Here is a 23122-nt window from a genome sequence, read left to right on the forward strand (position 1 = left end):
TGGATGACATGCCGCCAAAGTGCCTTCGCGGTGGTCTGGGCTGTCTGGTCCCTTGTGGGGATGGCCACTGCGTATCTCGAAAACAGGTCTGTTACTACCAGTATGGATAATGCATCATTGCCCCGCCCAAATGACAGATAGTCCAAAGCCAAAATTTCAAAAGGGTATTGATGTTGTGGCTCGCTCACCCCACGCCATGGCCCGCTCACCCCGCGCCGGCAGCCAATCGGCTCGTCATGGCCGGGCTTAGTCATCAGGGCTGGGCTTAAGTTTGGTGGCCTCCCACGTGCCCGTTGTCAGTTCGTGTTGTAACCTGCCCGCACCCGCAGTAGCGGCTACTCTCCTCCCACGGTCCTTTTCTCTACGAACTCATCCCAGCCCTTGGTTCATGTTTTTCCCTTGCAAAGTTTCCCCGTGGAAGTATCCTGTCGTGTTCCCGTTTGGATTACCTGCGAGTTTTTTTCCCCCTTGGACTTTCCGTTTTTTCCTTGTCGCTCATTGCCTTCTGATGTTTGACTATTTGTACGAGCAAGGAATAAAGTACGCCAGTTTTCGGCTAACCCCATCTCTGTCTGGTGTCGTGCGCTTGGGGTCTTCCACAAACACTAACAGTACAAACTGACCATGACGACCCCAGCCGACACAGAGAGCGTACCGGCCAGCCCGCTTCGAGGCGCTCTCATCGAACAGATCCAACTGACTAATTCCCACACCCAGCAGCTAGAGGCGGCCTCCGCCGCGGTGAGAGATCTTCAGACTCGGGTCCCGCCCCTCCAGGCCTGTGTGGGTAACCTAACGAGGCAGCAGGCGGCGTTGGCGAGCCAACAAGCAGAGATCCTGCGACAGTTGCAAACCATCACGGCGGCTCTCACCATCTAGCCGCCGGGCCAGCCTGCCCCTGGAGTCGTGGGTAACCCGCCCCCTGGGCCCGCTGCCCCAGATAACCCTGTGGGGCTCATCCCAGTTCCCCAGAAGCCCTGCCTCTCCAGCCCACGACCGTTTGATGGCGACTTTGAGACCTGTGCCACGTTCATCATGCAGTGTGAGCTGGTCTTCCTGCACCAACCCAGCATGTTCACCTCTGATGCTGCCCAGGTCGCTTACGTGACCAACCTGCTCACAGGCCGAGCAGCTCAGTGGGCCACTGCTTCCTGGTCCATGAAGGCCAGTTTCTGCCTCACCTACGAGGCCTTTGAGGCGGAACTACGGAAGGTTTTCCACCATCCAGTCGGTGGCCTGGACCCTGGTGCTCGGCTGAGCAGTATCCAGCAGGGCAGTGGCAGTGTCACAGACTACTCGGTGGAGTTCAGGCTGGCCGCAGCTGAGAGCGGCTGGAACGACCGGTCACTTCGGGTCACCTTCCGGAGAGGTCTCAGCGAGGCTGTGAAGGACCAGCTAGCCACCCGGGAGGAGCCCACCGCCCTCGAGGACCTGATCAAGCTCGCCATCCGCATCGACGGATGCCTCCGGGAGAGGAGGCACGAGCGAGCCCTGTGTGGATCCCTGTCCATTCCCCAGTCGTCCAGCACTCCTAACAGGATCCCTATTCCTGTTCGCCCCACTTTCCCTGTGGCCATTTCTCCCACCGCGCCCCAGACCATGACGGGGGAGGAACCTATGCAGCTGGGGCGCATGGCGCCTTAGCCCGGCCGAACGGGAGGCCCGGTTCAAGGCGGGTCAGTGCCTCTACTGTGGCCAGAAGGGACATCTGATCAGCGGCTGCCCCACTTGGCCAAAAGACTAGGCTCACTGGGGCCCCGGGAGATCCTAGTGAGCCGACTTTCCTGTTCCCGCCGTCCTGCCCCACAGAACCATCTAGTTAGCGTTACCCTGGCCTGGGCTGACCAGCGGCTCATGGTGGGTGCACTCCTCGACTCGGGGGCTGATGAGTGTTTCCGGGACTCGGAGTTTGCTGCCCAGGCTAACATCCCGCTGGAGACGCTGGAGAAGCCCATGGAGGCCTTCGCGCTGGACGAGCACTGCCTGGCCAGCGTCACCCAACGCACCCACCCTGTCTCTCTCACCATAGCAGGTAACCATGTGGAGAGACTTCGGGTCTACATCATCCAGTCCCCGTTAGTCCCTGTGATCCTAGGGCGCCCCTGGTTTGTGCAGCATGAGCCACACATCGCCTGGGCCTCCGGTACCATCATGGAGTGGAGCTCCTCCTGTCATGCCCAATGTCTCCAGGCTGCTCCCACCCCATCCCCCCGACGTGCCCCTAGTACCCCGCCTCCCGACCTCTCCTCTGTTCCCCCTGAGTACCATGAGTTAGGTGAGGTTTTCAGCAAGACCTGGGCCCAATCTCTTCCTCCTCATTGGCCTTATGACTGTGCTATCGACCTCCACTCTGGGGCACCCCTTCCCAGCAGTCGTCTGTACAGTCTGACCATCCCCGAGAAAGCTGCGATGGACGAGTACATCTCCGAGTCCTTGGCAGCGGAGCTCATTCGGCCCTCGTCCTCCCAGGTGGCAGCTGGATTCTTTTTCGTGAAGAAGGACGGGGGCCTCCGACCCTGCATTGACTATCGCCAACTCAATGAGATAACCGTCAAAAACAAGTACCCCCTTCCTCTCATGAGTTCCACCCTTGAGCCCCTCACCCAGGCTACAGTCTTCACTAAGCTCGACCTCCGGTGTGCCTCTCATCTGGTCCGGATCCGGAAGGGGGACGAGTGGAAGACAGCCTTTAAGACGTCCCGGGGTCATTATGAGTACCTGGTCATGCCGTTCGGCCTCACCAACGCCCCGGCGGTATTCCAGGCTCTCATGAATGACATTCTCCGCGACATGCTCGACGAGTTTGTGGTGGTGTACCTCGATGACATCCTCATCTTCTCCAGGACCCTCGAGGAACATGTCCAGCATGTCCGCCGGGTACTCGAACGTCTCCTCCGGAACCGGCTCTTCGTCAAGGCAGAGAAGTGCCGGTTCCATTCCCCTTCCGTTGACTACCTGGGCTTCATCGTTGAGAGGGGACAGACCCGGGCCGACCCCCGCAAGATCCAGGCTGTGGTGGACTGGCCCGATCCCACATCACGGAAGGAATTACAGAGCTTCCTCGGGTTCGCGAACTTCTATCGGAGGTTCATCCGGAACTACAGCCACGTGGCAGAACCTCTCACCAGGCTGACCTCCCCCTCCCAGCCGTTCATCTGGTCCCCGGCTGCCCGCTCTGCGTTCCAGTCCCTCAAGGAGAGGTTCACCAGCGCCCCGGTCCTGCTCCACCCCGACCCCAAGAGGCAGTTCATCGTAGAGGTGGACGCTTCGGACACCGGGTTGGGGGCCGTCCTCTCTCAGCGGTCAGCGTCTGACCAGAAGGTCAACCCATGCGCCTTCTTCTCTCGCCGGTTGGCAGGCACGGTGGGTCAGCTTCCTCAGTCGGTTTGACTTCACGCTGACTTATCGCCCCGTGTCCCGAAACACGAAGGCAGACTCCCTGTCCCGAAAACACCCAAGGAGGGAGCCAGCTACAGAGGAGCCGACTCCCATCCTTCCTGAGGCCAGGGTGGTTGGCGTGGTTACCTAGGGCATCGAGACCGTGGTCAGGCAGGCGTTGCGCTCCCATCCCGCCCCGTGCCACGCCCCTCCACGTCGCCTATTCGTCCCGGACGCAGTCCGGCCCCGGGTTCTCCAGTGGGGCCATGCCCGTCAGTTTGCTTGCCATCCGGGTGTCCACCGCACCTTCACCTTTCTGGCTCGGCGTTTCTGGTGGCCCACCATGAGGAACGACGTCAGGGACTTCGTAGGGGCCTGCTCCGTCTGTGCTCGCAGCAAGGCCTTTCACCAGGCACCCGCGGGTCTGCTGCAGCCCCTCCCAACTCCAAGGCGGCCCTGGTCCCATGTGGCGTTGGATTTTGTCTCCGGACTGCCTCCCTCCCAGGGTAACACTGTGATCCTGACATTGGTGGACCGCTTCAGTAAGGGAGTGCACCTGGTGGCCCTCCCCAGACTCCCATCGGCTTCTGAGACGGCGGACCTCCTGACGAGCCACGTGTTTCGTCTCCACGGGCTTCCCCTGGACGTCGTCTCGGACCGAGGGCCCCAGTTCGTCTCCCAGGTATGGCAGGCCTTTTGTAAGGGGTTGGGTGCCTCTGTTAGTCTCTCCTCTGGCTATCACCCACAGACTAACGGACAGACAGAGAGGATGAACCAGAGCGTGGAGTCTGCCCTCCGGCGCGTGGCCGCCAAGAAGCCCAGCTCCTGGAGCCGGTTCCTCCCCTGGGTCGAGTATGCCATCAACTCCCTGGTCAGCTCTGTCACCGGCCTCTCACCTGGGAGATGACCAGAGCTGCTCTGCTCCGGGCAGCTGAGCGCGCCAGTTGGGAAGCCAACCGACGCCGGTCCGCAGCACCTACGTACCAACCAGGCCAAAGGGTGTGGCTGTCCTCGAAGGATCTCCCGCTTCAGTCCACCGCGAAGAAGCTGAAGGAGACAGCCGAGGTGATGCTGCATCATGTTTTTAGCCTCCATGGCTTCCCCAGGGACATTGTGTTTGACGGGGGCACGCAGTTTGTGGCACAATTCTGGCGGGCTTTCTGTTCACTCCTGGGAGCATCCGTCAGCCTCTCATCTGGCCACCATCCCCAAACCAACGGTCAGACGGAGCGCCTGAATCAGGAGCTGGAGACCAGCCTGTGTTGCCTCGCCTCCCAGTGCCCCAACACATGGAGCAGTCAGCTCCCCTGGGTTTAGTAGGCACACAACTCTCTCTCATGTTCCTCATCTGGTCTCTCCCCCTTTCAGTGTGACTATGGATATCAACCTCCTCTCTCCCCTGCCTTTGAGAGGGAGGTCAGTGTGCCCTCTGCGCTGGCTCTGGAGCGCCGCTGTCGCCACACCTGGGCCCAGGCCCGACGCACACTACTCCGCAATTCCGAGCGGCTGACTGACGCGGATCCCTGCCCCCACTTACAGGAGCGGCCAGAGGGTATGGCTATCCACTAAAGACCTGCCTCTCAGGGTGGAGTCCCGGAAACTCGCTCCCAGGTTTGTGGGGCCATTCCCTATTTCCAAAGTCATTAACCCAGTTGCTGTCAAGCTCAAACTCCCCAGAGCCATGAGTCCACCCACCCTTCCACATAAGTCAGATCAAACCGGCCATAGAAAACCCTCTGGTCCCTGCCTCCAGGCCCCCTCCTCCCCCTCGGTTCGTCGATGGTGGCCCTGTTTACACCGTCCGCAAGCTCCTAGCGGTCCGGCGTCGGGGCCGGGACTCACAATACCTGGTCGACTGGGAGGGATATGGCGCGAAGAAACGTTCCTGGGTCTCGGCCAGCAACATCCTGGACCCCTCCCTCATCTGGGACTTCCCTGGCGACCCTGGGCCGTCTGGAGCCGGCAGTAAAAGGGTGGGGGGGTGGTACTGTCAGACGCCGTCTGGATAGTTAAGTTATCTTTTTGTTTCTCCCAGTGTTCTTTGTCTTGTACTTCCTGTTTTATTTTGATAATCACCTCTTGTCTCGTTTCAGGTCCTTTACTTCCTGCCCTCATGTGTCTCCCTCCTGTGTGATTACCTGCCCTGCCCTAATGTGTTGCACCTGTGTCTCATTGTCTCCCCTCCTCCAGAGTATATAGTCTTAGTGTTCCCTTCCTTCTTTGTCAGTTCGTCTTGTTCCTTGTGACAGCGTTCCAGCATTTTTCCTCTTGTGTAAGTTTCTTGAGCCCTATAGTTTTCTGACCTGTTTTTGCCTTTTTTGACCTCGCCTTTCGCCTGGCGATTTGGACACTGTTGCCTTGCTATCTGATCACCTGTGTACCGACCTCATTTTTATTAAAAGGACTGATTTTTGTGAACTGAGACTGAGTCTGCGTTTTGAGTCCAAGCTTGTGGTTCAGTACTGAGATGGAGGAGGACGACGAGTTGTTCATCATGCAGTCGAACGCGGCGTCGGAGAGGGTGATGGGCCATGCCAAATACCCTGCACTGCAGTTGAGCCACAGAGACACAGAGGACAGATTTGACCTGCAATATGTAGAGCCAGGCTGTCGACCTGTGCCTGGTTCAAGACAGGTCCCAGAGGGCTGATGAAGAGGAGGCTGAACAGCAGGTGGCTGACCAGCCCTTCATTACACCCAAAGAGAACGTAAGTTGCATTGATAGCACTCAGTAATTCTCACTTTCAAACTTATTTACACCTGCAGTTTGAGCAATAAGTTTAATTGAAATGCATGTGCTTTCTCAGTTGCAAGATGACATCTTTGGTTAGACTTCTCCAGCCTTGCCACGGGCCACACTCCTGCCAATCCAGCAATCAACCCCGATCAAAAGTGAGGCGTCGGACATGGATGGGGATAATTGAATTAGTATCACTCATTTTACACATCTGCTAGTAATAGGTGAATGAGATGCATACTCAAGATCATGATTCGGATAAAAGTGTTGTAAAAGAAGGCCATCTACAATTTAACAGCTGTATGTTTACTTATTGTTAAATACTTATTGTATATGGTATTCACCAAACTCTGTAATGTTACTTATCCTGGAAAGAGCCATGTTTAATCTTTATTATTTGTTATTTCTGCTTGTTTTCAGAGCTGCCAATGACACCTGCACTGCCACTGCCCGTCATAGCCTCTCCGCGTGCCACTCGCACAACGTCCATCAAGGCTGCCGGGCTTGTCTTGGACCTGGGTCCATTGTTCTGCTCCTTGGATCCCAAACTGCGTCGTTCGATACTTTTGCTCTGAACTCGGTAATGACAGCGCCGCAGATTTTTATGACCCGCTGCTTGATACTGTCATCTGTCTGTCCGGGAATTCGAGCGATACGTAGGTTCCATCTACGACGGTATCTCTCAGCCTCGTTCAGATTTTCTTCAAGTTCCTTTACTTCTTGTCGTTCTCCGTGCAAGTCACTTTCACTGCTTTCATGTCACTATTCTAGATTGTCTAACCTGTCATTAGTCTTTGCAGTTGTAGCTCGAGCAGCGTCGGTTCAGTTTTGGTTTTCTTCATTTTTGGACTTTTTAATGGTGTCAGGAGCAGGTGAAGGAGACAGTCGTGGGCTGCTAGGCCGTGAGTATGAGTGGTCACTATCGATTGTATTCATCTCATCGTCAAAAGTTCAGAAGCAAAATCCAGTTGCTGTTTGGCAGATTTCTTCTGTCTGGAGGAGCTACTGGCGGACAATTCTTTAATAACGGTTAGCAAGCGAGTCAGTTAACAAGCAGAAGTTAGCCGCAGACTAAACTTCGTTCTGAGGTAATTACTTCGAGTAAACAATTAATGCACTTAACGACGGTATGTATATTATGTTAGAACAATTTCCATGACCTTCCATTCTTCTTCTTTTCATTCGAATGCTGTCGTTAGGGGTCGCTACAGCAGATAATCTATTTTCATCTCTTCCTTTCTTCTGCATATTCCTCTGTCACGCCAACCACCTGCATGTCCTCCTTCACCACACCCATAAACCTCCTCTTTGGCCTCCCCCTTTTCCTCTGGGGTGGAAGCTTAGTCTTCAGCATCTTTCTCCCAATATACCCACTATATTAGCTTCTGTAATCATGAAGATATTTGAGAAGCTCATTAAAAACGACGTTTTATCGCAGGTGGAGAAATCCGTTGATTCACTGTGTAACCCACATGATTACATGTACCCTGTGACGTATGTAAGTTCCACGAGTAGCCTCTAGGAGGCACACGAGCTACAGAGTTTAAACCATACAAACAACCGTCAACAATAGAGAAGAGAAATACGGATATTTAGAAATACGGACAACTTTGACTATGGATACCTGAATTATTGATATTTGAACTACGGATATTTGAGCTACAGGACATTTGAACTACGACAAAAAAGATCCCTCCCACGAAGCTTCCTTGGTGAGCCGCTAGCCAAAGCTAAAAAGTAAACAGCTTTCTGTGTTCCATGTAATCATAGCCATTTACGTAGGATATCTTGATTTTATCCAAAGACAGATGATCTCCTGTTGAAGGAAGAAGGAAGACTCTTTTCTCTTGTGTTTTGTACGCTGCTGGAATCCTGGTGAGATAAGAGTTTAAAATCTTGAAATCTAAAGACTGACAATTTTCCATTGGTTGCTAAGCTAACCCAGCTAAAACGTATATCTATGATCCTTAGCAGTTCCCATATGATTCAGAGCTTTAAAACCAGTCAGGACACCCGGTCCATAGGGTTTATTTGATGTAGGAATGTTAGACATTTTAATATAATAATATGCTTGTTGTTAAAAAAAACTGTAAGCTCCAGTTGCCACTAGCCACCGAGCCAACTCGGGCTATATGGCATCCATGGAACCCATAGCAGCCAGCTAGACGTGAATTCACGTTGATAGTGCCGCAGCCTGGCTGCGATGACATTGTTTTTAACTGTTCTTACAGCAATAGGCTGTTGTCATTCAGCCGCATATTAGTTATATGTAGGAAATGATTTAATTCTGAGAATTGACTCTAGATTTGGGTATTTTTATTTTGTTTGTAATTGTTTGATAGAGATTGCAATTAATAAGGAATCTGTACAATTTTGTGCAGACTGGTTTTTTAGTACCCCGAACAACCCCCCTTGCTACACCCTTTTGGAACCCTTGGATACCCCCTTTGGATTGCCCCCATCATCGCCCTGGATTTGGATTCTTCATCATCGCCTCTACATTAACTTGCCCCTGTGATTGTGGTAGGATCTGGACATTGCACCTTGCACAGATTGGAAGACTGAATCATTCCCCCTTTTCTTTTCTTTATTATTTTCTTTGAGTGCACTCATACTTTATTTTGGATTATTTTCTTTAAATTGTTAGTGTAGAATATGGCTGCATAAGTAATATATTAGAAGGGTATAAAATAGAATATAGATAGATATAGACAATAAATAGAATATTAGGAAGAACTTTTAAAAAGTATAACAGAGTAAAATATATATATATATATGTATAACACATCTAATTTAGTATTGCTATTGAAATAACTTTACTTTGAACTGTTGAAATAAATTGTTTTTTTTTATTGTAAACTATACCCACGAGTGTGTGTGTTGTTTTTGGGGTGAGTACTAGAATCTGGTCTAGAAAAAAACCTACACCAATCTCCACTGAACTTAGACATTAGACTGTAAACTGTCCCTGCGCAAGCATAGGCCCATTCCCCTATCGTGCATGTTACAGAAAGTTGGCGAGCCAGCCAGGAGATTGGTTAATTAGCGTTTCAGGCCATATACTACCCCACTGACCACACCTCTCTATAAAATACTTGATTATATATTTTTTTATTTTGAAAATAACACAGTCAATATGGATCTTTGCAATCAGTATAAAGTCCATGGACAAAACTGCTTATTAGTTGATGAAATGAGCTCTGCCGAAACGATAATAAGCTTCTTCGAACAACATGGGAAGATCTCATCCTGCATCAGAGTTGTGGATGAGCCCAACCAACCTAATGGTAGGGTAATAATAGAATTTGAGTGTGAAAAGTCAATCACTAGGATAACCCCAGATACCCTTGGCCTTATACCTAGCCCTGTTGATCCAACTACTCTATGGAATGTCAGAACAATTAGTCAAATATGTCAAGAGGAAATAGGCAAAGACTTAGCCCAGCAATATCTCGAAGAACTCAGCGCTATTGGTGGTAGTGCCATGTCAGGCTATGCCTCCATCTTAGAAAATGAACTGAGGCGCATTCGGTCTACAGCATCACAGAAAACTGACAACACGTCTTTACCGGATCACAGCCCTATGCAAGACACTAAGCCTAGCATTGATGTTGAGCACACGCCTAGCATGACCCAAGAATGTAACAGACGGCCATCTATATCTGACATTCACCGTGCTCCAACCACACACTCATCCGTGCGTAAATTCAATGAGCCTTGAAGAAGACATCATTAATCCCCCGAGCATCCAGAACATAGTAGTAGAACATGTTATTAAGAATGAGTCAACACAACCATACAGTAGCCCAAGTAAAGTTCGAACCTTCTCAGGTAGGCTTCCAAAGCCAAATGGGGAAGTAGATTATGAAGCTTGGAGAACTCAAGTTGAGCTGCTTCTAAGTGACACCTATGTCACCGATTCACAAAAAATCAGAAAGGTTCTAGAGAGTTTGGTTGGTCCAGCTTCTGACATGGTGAAACCACTTGGTGTCAATGCAAACCCTGTTGCGTACGTAAACCACATCGAATCAGCCTTTGGAGTCGTAGAAGATGGAGAAGAGCTTTTTGCTGCATTCTTGAGTGCAAACCAGAATTCTGGAGAGAAGCCATCTGATTATTTATTCAGACTTCAGACCCTCCTCACTAAAGTCATCTCTAGAGGGGGAGCTTCACTTGTAGATTCAGAAAAACACTTAATAAGACAGTTCTGCAGAGGATGCTGGGACCACTCGTTGATTTTAGGTCTTCAGCTTGAACAGAAAAAAAATAGCCCACCCTCATTTCCTGAATTGCTTCATCAGCTTAGGACAGAAGAAGGCCGTCGTTCAGCTAAACTAGATAGGATGAAGAAACATCTAGGGAGCTCAAAAGCTTCAGTGCATGCCCACACTGTTTATGGAATCGAAGCCCCAGCCGAAAACAAAAATGAAGACACACAGAAACTCCGCGATGAGGTAGCTGAGTTAAAGAAACAAATTGCAACCCTGTACATCAAGGAAGAACCACAGCCAAACAGAACTCAGATTGAAACCAGCTGCATGGTCACGAATGCCTCCACACCTCGAATTTACACGCCTCGTTTTCCCAAGCCATGGTTCTGCTTTAAATGTGGTGGAGATGGTCACATTGCTGCCCACTGTGTGAGTGCCCCCAACCCCGCTCTTGTCCATCAAAAGAACACCAAGCTGAGACAAAAACGTGAAGCTCACAGGAATACGCATACCCTCACCTCCATGCCTTTAAACTGGTAGCAGCTCCTGTTTCGGGACGTTCAGGAGCTAAGTACCAGCATAAGAGTCCCAAACCCATTAATGATATTATGAATAGAACCCAGACAAGAAAAAATAGATAGACAAAGATACCAAAATGGCCAATCCCTTCCCTGTGAACTTGTAGGGCCACGCTGCACTGCATCTGTCTCCATTGAAGGAATAGAATGTGAATCAATCCTTGACACCGGTTCCCAAGTAACAACCATTTCAGAGACATTCTACTTGAACCACTTATCGTTCCTCCCCATCCAGCCCATTCAGACTCTTTTCCAGATAGAAGGTGCAGGTGGCCAACATGTTCCTTACCAGGGTTATATCCAAGCCCTCATCTCCTTCCCCAGCAGCATCACTGGCGTAGCTGAACAGGTCTCTTCATTAGTTCTCATTGTGCCAAATTGCCATTTTAACACTCAGATTCCCCTATTGATTGGAACCAATGTCCTTGACAGATTATATGAAGGTGGCATAGAAAAGCATGGAAGAGAATTCTTACAAAGGCCCAATATCAATAGTGACTGTATCTTGCTGTTCCAGCATGTTGCCCTAAGTCATCAGGAAGAGATTTCAGCCAATCATGTTAAGTTGCATGGACGCCATCCTGTCACCATTCCACCAGGAAGAAAAGTGTCTGTCTTTGGAGATGTCAGAGTGAAGAAACATTTCCCACGTTCCCTTTTCGCGGTCGAATCCCCTGAAACCGTTTCCTTACCTGGTGGAGTGTTCGTTGAAAATTCCTTGATAGAAACTCCACTTCGATCTTTAAACAAGATTCCTGTCATTCTCAGAAATGTGACTGATCGTAGTGTCACACTGCATCCAAGGCAGGTGATAGCTGAAATGATGGTAGCACAGTATGTGATGCCGTCTGAATCCCAAAATATGACTGTGCCTGACATCCCTCAGTCTCAGAGTAACACCACCAACTTTGATTTGGAAGATTCCCCCATTCCAGAAGAGTGGAAAAAACGGATCACACACCAGCTGAACAGCATGCCAGAGGTGTTTGCTGTTGATGACTTGTCTCATGGTCATACGACTGCAGTAAAACATCGCATCCGACTCCAGCATGAGGCCCCTTTTAGAGAGCGACCCAGACCCATTCATCCCTCTGACAGAGAAGCTGTCAAACAATACCTAAGAGAGCTGCTAGACGCTGGAATTATTCGCGAGTCAGAGTCTCCATTTGCTTCCCCCATTGTAGTTGTCAAGAAGAAGAATGGTGCAATAAGACTGCATAGATTTCAGGAAGCTGAACATGAGAACGACCAAAGATGCCTATGCTCTCCCCAACATCGAAGGCACCTTCTCTGCTCTTAGTGGAGCCAAATGGTTTTCTGTCATGGATCTGAAGTCAGGCTACTATCAAGTAGAAGTTGCAGAGGAAGATAAGCACAAGACCGCTTTTGTCTGCCCTCTAGGCTTCTATGAGTTTAATCGTATGCCCCAAGGTGTGACAAATGCACCAAGCACCTTTCAGAGACTGATGGAGAAATGTGTTGGAGACCTGCATCTCAATGAAGTACTAGTATTTCTGGATGACCTGATTGTCTTCTCTGACACACTAGAAGAGCACGAGGCCAGATTGATGAAAGTGTTGAACCGGCTCAAAGACTATGGCCTAAAGTTGTCCCCTGAAAAATGCCATTTTTTCCAGACTTCTGTTAAATACCTTGGCCATGTTGTAGATGCCAATGGAGTCCACACAGATCCAAGCAAAGTCTCTGCTTTGAGAGAATGGCCTCAACCCACAAACAGAAAAAAGCTCAAATGCTTCCTAGGATTTGCTGGATATTACCGACGTTTTGTGGAAGGGTACTCTAAAATAGCAAAGCCATTGAATGCTCTAACTGCTGGCTATGTTGCTCCAAGGAAAAGAGGGAAGATTTACAAGAAGGACAGGGTCAACACTTCCATCAATCCCACCTTACCTTTTGGAAATGAGTGGACTGAAGAGTGTGACGTTGCTTTTAGAACTCTCATAGATAAACTGACTTCGGCCCCTGTTCTTGCCTTCGCCAATCCCAATCTTCCTTACGTCCTGCATACTGATGCCAGCCGCGATGGTCTCGGTGCTGCGCTCTATCAGGAACACGATGGGAAGCTGAGGGTTGTAGCTTATGCCAGCAGAGGACTATCCAGTAGTGAACAAAACTATCCTGCCCACAAGCAAGAGTACCTCGCCTTGAAATGGGCTATCTGTGAGAAATTCCATGATTACCTCTATGGAACAGAATTTCAGGTTTTAACAGACAATAACACCCTAACTTATGTGTTGACCACAGCAAAGCTTGATGCAGCAGGACATCGCTGGTTAGCCGCTCTGTCAACCTACAGGTTCATCATAAAGTATAGGGCTGGGATCAGCAATCAAGATGCCGATGGGCTGTCCAGAAGACCCCAGAGTCCGTCAGAAGAAGATGAGGAGTTCAAGCAGGAGAAAGCGAGGATAGAAGAGCTGAAGCAAAGGGTTTTGGATGGAGAAAGCAAAACTGTTTCTGGTGACATGCTGTCTGCTTTATGTCAACGCCACTCTGTGACCACTTTGGCTGACTATTTGCAGCCAGAACTCCCCATTCTTGCTGAATCCTTAGCTTTAGATGCTTCTGCCATCCCTGATGACTTTGTGTTCTCTGGACAAGGCACCCTCCCTGGAATGACTCACAATGACTGGTATCAGTCTCAAAGACAGGATCCATCTATCAGACGTGTGATCAGTTTCATTCAAGGAAACCGAAAACCCACTTTTCAAGAGATGTCCTCTGAACTGTCAGAAGTCAAGCTGCTCCTTAGAGAATGGAATAGACTAGAGCTTATAGATGGAGTACTGTTCAGGAAATGTCTTGATCGTGGGAATCAGATCTATCAGCTGGTGCTGCCTAGTAGCCACAGAGAAAGAGCATTGCAAGGCCTTCATGATGAAGTCGGTCATCTTGGCGCTCAGCGTGTCCTTCATCTTGTTCGTTTCAGATTTTTCTGGCCAAAGATGTTTCAGTCTGTTGAACAGAAGTGTAGGACTTGTGAAAGATGCGTGAGGCGGAAAGCCAATTCCCAGCATGCTGCTCATATGGAGAATATACAGACCAGTTATCCCCTTGAACTGGTGTGTATGGATTACCTCTGTATTGAGCCTGATAGTAAGGACACTAGAAACATCCTCGTCATCACAGATCACTTCACCAAGTTTGCCGTTGCCATCCCCACGAAAGACCAAAAGGCGAATACGGTTGCCAAAACACTGTGGGAAAACTTCATTGTACAGTATGGTTTTCCAAGTCGCCTTCTCAGTGACCAGGGGAGAGATTTTGAATCCCACACCATCAAGGAGTTGTGCTGTCTGATTGGAACCGAAAAGATCAGAACCACGCCATACCATCCACGTGGAAACCCTGTCGAGAGATTTAACAGAACCCTTCTCAGCATGCTCGGGACACTAGAAGACAAGGATAAATATCATTGGAGGGACTTTGTCAAACCGCTAGTCCATGCATACAATTGCACGAAAAATGACACCACAGGCTCCATATGAATTGTTGTTTGGTAGACAGCCAAGACTACCCATTGATCTGGTTCTAGGCCTTACACCAGACCAAATTGGATTCAAGTTGCATTCGGAGTATGTTAAACATCTTCGACAGCGCCTCCAAGACAGCTATGCACTTGCTTCTGAAAGCTCTAAGAAGATGGGAGAGAAGACTAAAGCCAGGTTTGATAAAAAGATCAGAGCCGCAGAACTTGTTACCGGAGATAGAGTCCTGGTGAAGAATGTCAATTTAAGAGGAAAACATAAACTTGCGGACAGATGGGAAAAGGAAGTCCATACTTTGGTGAAGAGGGTGGGAGATGGCCCAGTGTATGTCGTCAAGCAAGAACAGGGTGAAGGTCCACACCGTACCCTTCACAGAGACCTTCTTCTGCCCTGCGGCTTTCTACCTGTTACAGATAGTCTCAGAACCTGAAACAAACTTACCAACAAGGAGGCTGAGACGCAGGGAAGCAGTCTCGCAGCAGACCAGGCACGACAATATTGTTGACCCAGATATGCCCAGCAGTGACGAGGATGAGGATTGCTATCCACAGATCTCCACAAAGTTTCCCCAAAGCATTAGGACAACCACACAGGCCACCCCTCTAGCACGTGCCACGGAACTGTTGAACCCAGTCGGGTTGAATCCAAGTCCGTCGGAGTTCTCCCAATCTGATAGACCACTCCTTAGTGAAGTACCCCATACCCCTGAGTCTGTTCACAATCAGTTACTTGAAAAGAAACCAATTGGGCGTGAGACAGAAGTAGTTACAGATGAATTCTCTCAACCTGTTCGAAGACACTTACCTGAGGGAGACCCCGCATCATCTACTACTGTTGTACCTCAGTTTGGACCTATTGAAGGACGTTCACCTGAAAACAACCCACTTGAACCCGAGAGGCTGACCTGTCTGACGGAAACCCGTCTGAGAGCGAACCAATCGGAAGATCTATCAGAGAAAGACATCCCCCTGAGAGACTCTGTTATGGTGAACTAGGAAGGCCTTTAGTCTTAGCCATGGCCTCATTTTTCGAAAGTTTGGGCAGAAATGTCCCTGATTCTTCTAGAGTGCCCTCTGCAAGACCATACAGTGTTTAGACGCATGCAGAGACTGATGCGGTTTAGAGGGGGAGAATGTAACCCACATGATTACATGTACCCTGTGACGTATGTAAGTTCCACGAGTAGCCTCTAGGAGGCACACGAGCTACAGAGTTTAAACCATACAAACAACCGTCAACAATAGAGAAGAGAAATACGGATATTTAGAAATACGGACAACTTTGACTATGGATACTTGAATTATTGATAGTTGAACTACGGATATTTGAGCTACAGGACATTTGAACTACGACAAAAAAGATCCCTCCCACGAAGCTTCCTTGGTGAGCCGCTAGCCAAAGCTAAAAAGTAAACAGCTTTCTGTGTTCCATGTAATCATAGCCATTTACGTAGGATATCTTGATTTTATCCAAAGACAGATGATCTCCTGTTGAAGGAAGACTCTTCTCTTGTGTTTTGTACGCTGCTGGAATCCTGGTGAGATAAGAGTTTAAAATCTTGAAATCTAAAGACTGACAATTTTCCATTGGTTGCTAAGCTAAGCTAACCCAGCTAAAACGTATATCTATGATCCTTAGCAGTTCCCATATGATTCAGAGCTTTAAAACCAGTCAGGACACCCGGTCCATAGGGTTTATTTGATGCAGGAATGTTAGACATTTTAATATAATAATATGCTTGTTGTTAAAAAAAAAACTGTAAGCTCCAGTTGCCACTAGCCACCGAGCCAACTCGGGCTACATGGCATCCATGGAACCCATAGCAGCCAGCTAGACGTGAATTCACGTTGATAGTGCCGCAGCCTGGCTGCGATGACATTGTTTTTAACTGTTCTTGCAGCAATAGGCTGTTGTCATTCAGCCGCATATTAGTTATATGTAGGAAATGATTTAATTCTGAGAATTGACTCTAGATTTGGGTATTTTTATTTTGTTTGTAATTGTTTGATAGAGATTGCAATTAATAAGGAATCTGTACAATTTTGTGCAGACTGTTTTTTTTTGTACCCCGAACAACCCCCCTTGCTACACCGTTTGGAACCCTTGGATACCCCCTTTGGATTGCCCCAATCATCGCCCTGGATTTGGATTCATCATCATCGCCTCTACATTAACTTGCCCCTGTGATTGTGGTAGGATCTGGACATTGCACCTTGCACAGATTGGAACACTGAATCATTCCCCCTTTTCTTTTCTTTATTATTTTCTTTGAGTGCACTCATACTTTATTTTGGATTATTTTCTTTAATTTGTTAGTGTAGAATATGGCTGCATAAGTAATATATTAGAAGGGTATAAAATAGAATATAGATAGATATAGACAATAAATAGAATATTAGGAAGAACTTTTAAAAAGTATAATAGAGTAAAATATATATATATAACACATCTAATTTAGTATTGATATTGAAATAACTTTACTTTGAACTGTTGAAATAAATTGGGTTTTTTTTTATTGCAAACTATACCCACGAGTGTGTGTGTTGTCTTTGGGGTGAGTACTAGAATCTGGTCTAGAAAAAAACCTACACCAATCTCCACTGAACTTAGACATTAGACTGTAAACTGTCCCTGCGCAAGCATAGGCCCATTCCCCTGTCGTGCAGGTTACAACTGCAATTTGCATGCAGGCCCGATAGGGGTGTACAAGATGCCATGATAACACTTTCAAATTTTCTGTACCGCCATCTTGAGGGGACAAGTGCTCATGCCAGGCGGTTGTTTATTGATTTCTCCTCAGCCTTTAACACATTTCAGTCACATCTGTTAGCAGATAAGCTAATTCATTTCTTCAAACTGGATCTTAATCTAGTTGGCTGGATACTGGACTTCTTGGCTGATAGGTCTCAGTGTGTGAGGGTTAATGGCTCTTTTTCTAATCAGCTGTACTCATCAACTGGTTCCCCTCAGGGCTGTTGCCTCTCCCTGTTACTCTACATCTTGTACACTAATGACTGTCGCAGCAACCATACCAATAGACACATATTCACATTTGCGGATGATTCAGTGATTGTAAGTCTTCTTGAAGGGGAGGAGGAGAAACAACACAGACCAGTGGTCGATGATTTTGTATCTTGGTGTGATGAGTCCTTTCTCCACTTAAATGTGTCTGAAACTAAAGATATGACGATCAGTTTTAGAAAGACTCCTCATAGTCCTGTACCAACCAGCATTAAAGGTGCTGACATTGAGCTTGTGGACAGCTACAAATATCTGGGGGTTGTTCTTGGCAAAAAAAAAAAATGCTTTGAAACTCACATTGCTTCCACATCAAAGAAGGTCCAACGAAGACTTTTTCCTGAGGAAAATGTGTACATTTAATGTTTCATCCTAGATGATGACTCCCTTCTATACAATGTTTATTGAAACAGTTTTAATGTATTGTATTGTGGCTTGGTCTGGTAACTTGACTTAGGTCAATAAAAAACGGCTTGATAGACTCATCAAATGGGCTAGCAAGATTTTAGGGAGAAGCCAAACCCAGCTTACTGATCTTTATAACCCCCTTCGGCCTGTATTAGGACTAAGAGATACAGGGCTTCCTTTGTCCCCACTGCCTTCCAATTGTTAAATAGTAGATAGTATGCATCTGTTGTCTGCAGTTTGCTAGTTTCCTTGGTCTGTATATTTTATATTTGAACTACTTTGGTTCTCCTTGCCCACTATGTCCTGTTGTCAATTCCGCCTTGGTGTTTGTATGTTTTGTCTTTGTGTGAGAGTTTTTATACTGGCTGCAAACTAATTTCCCTACAAGGGACAATAAAGACACTTTGACTTTGACTAGACAGAGTCAAAGGTGAATGATCTAAGGTGAATGATGATGAATGATCTCTCCTCCGCATATGTCCAAACAATCTCAGTCTTCCCTCTCTTGCTTTATCTCCAAACCGTCCAACCTGGGCTGTCCCTCTAATATCTACTACATTCGGCTGCTCCTGTTAGGGATCACCACAGCAGATCATCCGTTTCCATCTCTTCCTGTTCTCTGCATCTGCATCAACCGCACACTTCACCACTGTCACACTGCCCTCATACTTATCCTGCACCACACTTGCATACTTCTCTGCCACTCCTGACTTCCTCATACAATAACTACACCCCCTCTCTTGGTGCACTCATATTTTTTTTCTCTAAATCCACAAAGACACAATGCAACTCCTTCTGACTTTGTCTGTACTTCTCCATCAACATACTCAAAGCAAACATTGCAACTGTAGTGTTCTTTCATGGCATGAAGCCATACTACTGCTCGCTAATCACGTGTCCTCTTAACCTAGCTTCCACTACTCTTCCCCATAACGTCATGCTGTGGCTGATCAACTTTATACCTCTGTAATTGTTACAGCTCTGCACATCACCTTTATTCTTGAAAACCGGTACCAGTATGCTGCTTCTCCACTCCTCGGGTATCCTCTCACTTTCCAAGATTGTGTTAAACAATCGTTAAAAAATCCACTGCCATCTCTTCTAAACAACTCCATGCCTCCACAGGTATGTCATCTGGACCAACCGCAAGGTGACTGAGTTACCTATAAAATCTCTAAGTTTCTGGCATATACTTTACACGTTGGTAGGAAGTAATGGCCATCACATTCAGAACACTATGGACTTTGTGGATAAGGTGAGGGACAACATTATGGAGTTAGATGAAATAATAGTCTCTGATGATGTACATCTCTCTTCACGTGCGTTCCTGTACATGAAGCAGTGGAACTGGTCCATATGAAATTACAGTGTGACCTCACCCTTAGCAACAGTACCACCTTAACACTGACCGAGTGTGTCTGCTCCTGAAGATGTGTCTTCAGTCCATGCCCCACATATACAGGGGGCAGGCAGTACCACAGGCAGAAGTGTGGATGTGCTATGGGTTCCTTCCCCAAGTTCACCTCGGACAACTTTTATATGGAGGAAGTCGAAAAGAGGGCTCTGATGTTCTATCCAGGGACACCACCTAGCCATTGGTTCAGATTTGTGGATGACACCTGGATTAAAATTGAACAACCATACACAGTAAAATCCCGAGTGTTCCATTTGTACACTCTCGGAGTTAAATTAACACTCAGGATTTTACTGAGTATGAATTTCAGCAAGGAGGATGTGAAAAATGACAGGTTACCCTTCTTAGATCTAGAAATAGCAATTGGTGATGGGGGACTTTTGATTGTTGATGTTTACCATAAACCAACACATGCTAATCAGTACTTAAGGTTTGATTCTCATCATCCACTGGAGGACAAACTAGGAGTCATCAGGACGCTGTACCACTGAGGTGACAGTGTCACCACCAACACAGCAGCAGGGAAAGGGGAGAAATCCCACATTAAACAGGCACTGGTTAAGTGTGGTTATCCTAACTGGGTGTTTGTCAAAGCCAGGAAGACGCCTAAACAGTGCACCAGTTGATTGAAGAGAGGAGAAGGACAACAGTTGTCCAAACATAAACCAATGGTGATTCCATATGTGGCGGGAGTGTCGGAACAGTTGAGATGTGTATTAACCAAACCCCCCATCTCGGTTGCTTTCAAACCCCAAAATGGACAGTGCCAGAAACTTGTCCACCCCAAGGATCGGGTTCCCCTGCACAAAAAGAGCAATATAATGTGTACAATGTTAAGTACCGGAGGGATTGCCATGAATTGTACATTGAGGAAACCAGACATTGGCGACGAAGATGGCACAACACAGAAGAGCTACCTCAAAAGGCCAGGACTCTGCAGTCTACACCCATCTACATACCAGTGGCCACTCTTTCAAGGATGAATATGTGCACATCTTTGATAGGGAAGAACGCCGATTTGAATGAGATGTCAAAGATGCCATCTATGAGAAGAGGGGAAGACCATGATATGAGGGGGGCTAACAGCACATCTGTTACCATCTTACAATGCTGTGATTGCAACTTTTCTCCAATACTCTGTGAATAGTACACATCGTCATTGTAACTCTAGTTAATGGTCACAGCAATTTGCATGTGAAACCAATCGTTGTTTTTAGTTATTATGCTACTGTGCTGTTTATACGGTTAGGGGATACCCGCAGTTAGTTGAGACTGAGGAAGTCACTTAGATGAGTGATGACAAATTTCTCCCACTAAACGTTGTGTCCAGATGAATTGATTCAATTGAACAGGCCTATTGTTGACCCTATTGTTTTAAGCAATTTTGGGCCAATTTCAAATCTAAAATCTTTTTTATCTAAAGTCTTAAAAAAGTCTGTTGCTCTTCAACTAATCACACACATGCATAGTTGTAGTATCTTCGAGCAATTTCAATCAGGGTTCCATATCCAACACAGCACAGAAACAGCTGTTATTAAAGTTACCAATGATTGATGGCTCACCGCTGACTCTTGTTCTTGCTCAATTTCAATTCTACTTGACCTGAGTTCCACTTTTGATACGGTCAACCGCGACACCCTTTTAAATGGCCTGGAAAACTATGTCAGCATTAAGGATACTGCGCTTGCCTGGTTCCAATCCCACCTATCTGACAGATCTTTCTCTGTTGTAATGGGAAAATTCTCCTCATCCCCAGCCCCCCTCACATGTGGTGTCCCCCAGAGGTCAGTTCTTGTTCCATTATTATTTTCCATTTACATGCTCCACATGGTTCAGATCATCCGTCATCATACTATAAATTTTCGCCATTATGCGGACGACACCCAGCTTTATGTCCCACTTACTGGAAATGACACGCTCAATCTTTCTCATGTTATGGCTTGTCTCTCTGGTATTAAATGCTGGATGTCACTAATTTCCTTCTGGCTCAATGAGTCCAAAACTGACGACCTGGAAAAGAGTCTGGGAAATCTGTCCTCCAATTCTAAGCACTCTGCCTGCAATTTGGGTGTCTTTTTTGACTCTGAACTCCGTTTTGACACAAATCACCAAGGTAGTGCAGTCTTGCTTCTTTCAAATTAGGAACTTCATAAAAGTTAAAAGTTTTCTATCTCAAAAAAAAAAATAGGAAAAGGAAAAGAAAAGCCATCCATGCATTCATCTCATCACGTCTGGCTTATTATAACTCACTGTATTCAGGGCTCAGTCAAAAGTCCATCTCCCGCCGCCAGCTCGTCCAAAACTCAGCTGCCAGACTGTTAACAAATTCTAAGCCATATGACCACATCACTCCCATTCTTGCAATGCTTCACTGGCTACCTCTTAGGTATAGGATGGATTTTAAACTTTTACTAATTACTTTTAAAGCCTAAAGCCATACATGGCCTCGCTCCTACATACATCACTTATTTACTCACACCCAATGGGCCTGTCCACTGCCTGTGCTCTTCAGGCAGGTCCTTTATAACTGTTCCCCCAGCCAGCCTTGTTACGAAAGGTGACTGGGCATTTTCTGTAAAACTCCACAGCTGTGAAACTTTCTACCTGAGGAAATTAGGCAAGCAAACTAATTGCCTTCTTTTAAATCACTTCTTAAAATTTATGTTGGAATGTATGTATGTTTTGATGGCTCAGAAGGCACCGGCTGATGTGTTTGGAGCCTCCATGTCTCTCCTACCTCAGCTTGGTAGAGCTAGCAGCCAACAGCCTTGTCTGCACCCCCCCCCCCACCCGGTGCAGCTGGAGCCCAGCCACTGACCGTTCGCCTGGGGGAGAGTGTCTGTGTTTCCTGCCAGGCCTCTGGATATTGTCAGCCTCAAGTCACCTGGAGGAAGGCCTCCCATGGTAAGGCCCATTTATTGCCCCTAGGGCCTGGTGCAAGAACTAGGCGCTGATGGGAAGATCTTCCGGTTGGGGTCATCTGGAGGGCTGGTGACTGTGCCACCGATCAGCAGTGGGATCAGCGGTCGGAGCAGGAGTGGGAGTGCGGGGGGGGGGTTCGTGGGCTGGTGCGTGGGAGAGAGGAAGGGGGTGAAAGGGACAGGTTCGGTCTGGATACAGGTTGTTCCTCAGCAATGTGATGGTGGCGCATGCCGAGCGCTATGAATGTGAGGCATGGAACCCCGGTGGTGTGGTGAGGGTGACCTTCCACCTGGCTGTCAACATGTCCTTCTCTTCCTCCTCATCCCAGTTCTGGCCTCGATTGAACTCACCATCCCTTTCATCTTCCTCATGCAAATCCTACTACCAACCTGATGTTCTGGACGTGAGCCAGGAGCCCCTGTACAAGCAGGCGAGCACGGACATCAACGCCCTGGGCCCTGCCACCCAGATGGCCATTGTTGTGGGCATTTCCCTGTTGGCACTCACAGCCCTCCTCCTCCTCATCATCATCATCATCATCTACACTCGTCACAAGCAGCACCAGAAAGATGAAGATGGCTCTTTCTGCACCAGCAAGGAAGAGAGCTTCCTCTATGTAAACGACTGCTCGGACGGCCCCACCACCTTTGCCTGGCTGGAGGAGTACCGCGATGACCATGGCCATGAGATGTATGTCCTCAACCACACAAAGCCTATCCTTGGGCCCACGTCAAGCAGCTGTCCTCTGGTGAGTGGGTGCTGTCAGCATGAAGTAGGCGCTCCTTGACCTCGAGATGGTTCAGACACTGGCCAAATCCGGGGGTATGGAGCCTTGGAGACCCCCAGCTGAGGGAGGAGAAGGGCCACCACCAACAGACGCTGAGGGGATCTTTATCAGTCAGGGTCTTCTGTTTGAGACACAAGTGGCCTATGATATCCACTACTGA

At 47.9% G+C, this 23122-nt stretch overlaps 1 pseudogene; it reads left to right on the forward strand.

The window, feature by feature from the left end:
- Nucleotides 1-5845: 5845 nt before the first annotated feature.
- Nucleotides 5846-23122, forward strand: LOC130112132 (leucine-rich repeat-containing protein 24-like; annotated as a pseudogene).

Source organism: Lampris incognitus, chromosome 4, assembly GCF_029633865.1.
Source record: "Lampris incognitus isolate fLamInc1 chromosome 4, fLamInc1.hap2, whole genome shotgun sequence".
Classification (NCBI taxonomy): domain Eukaryota; kingdom Metazoa; phylum Chordata; class Actinopteri; order Lampriformes; family Lampridae; genus Lampris; species Lampris incognitus.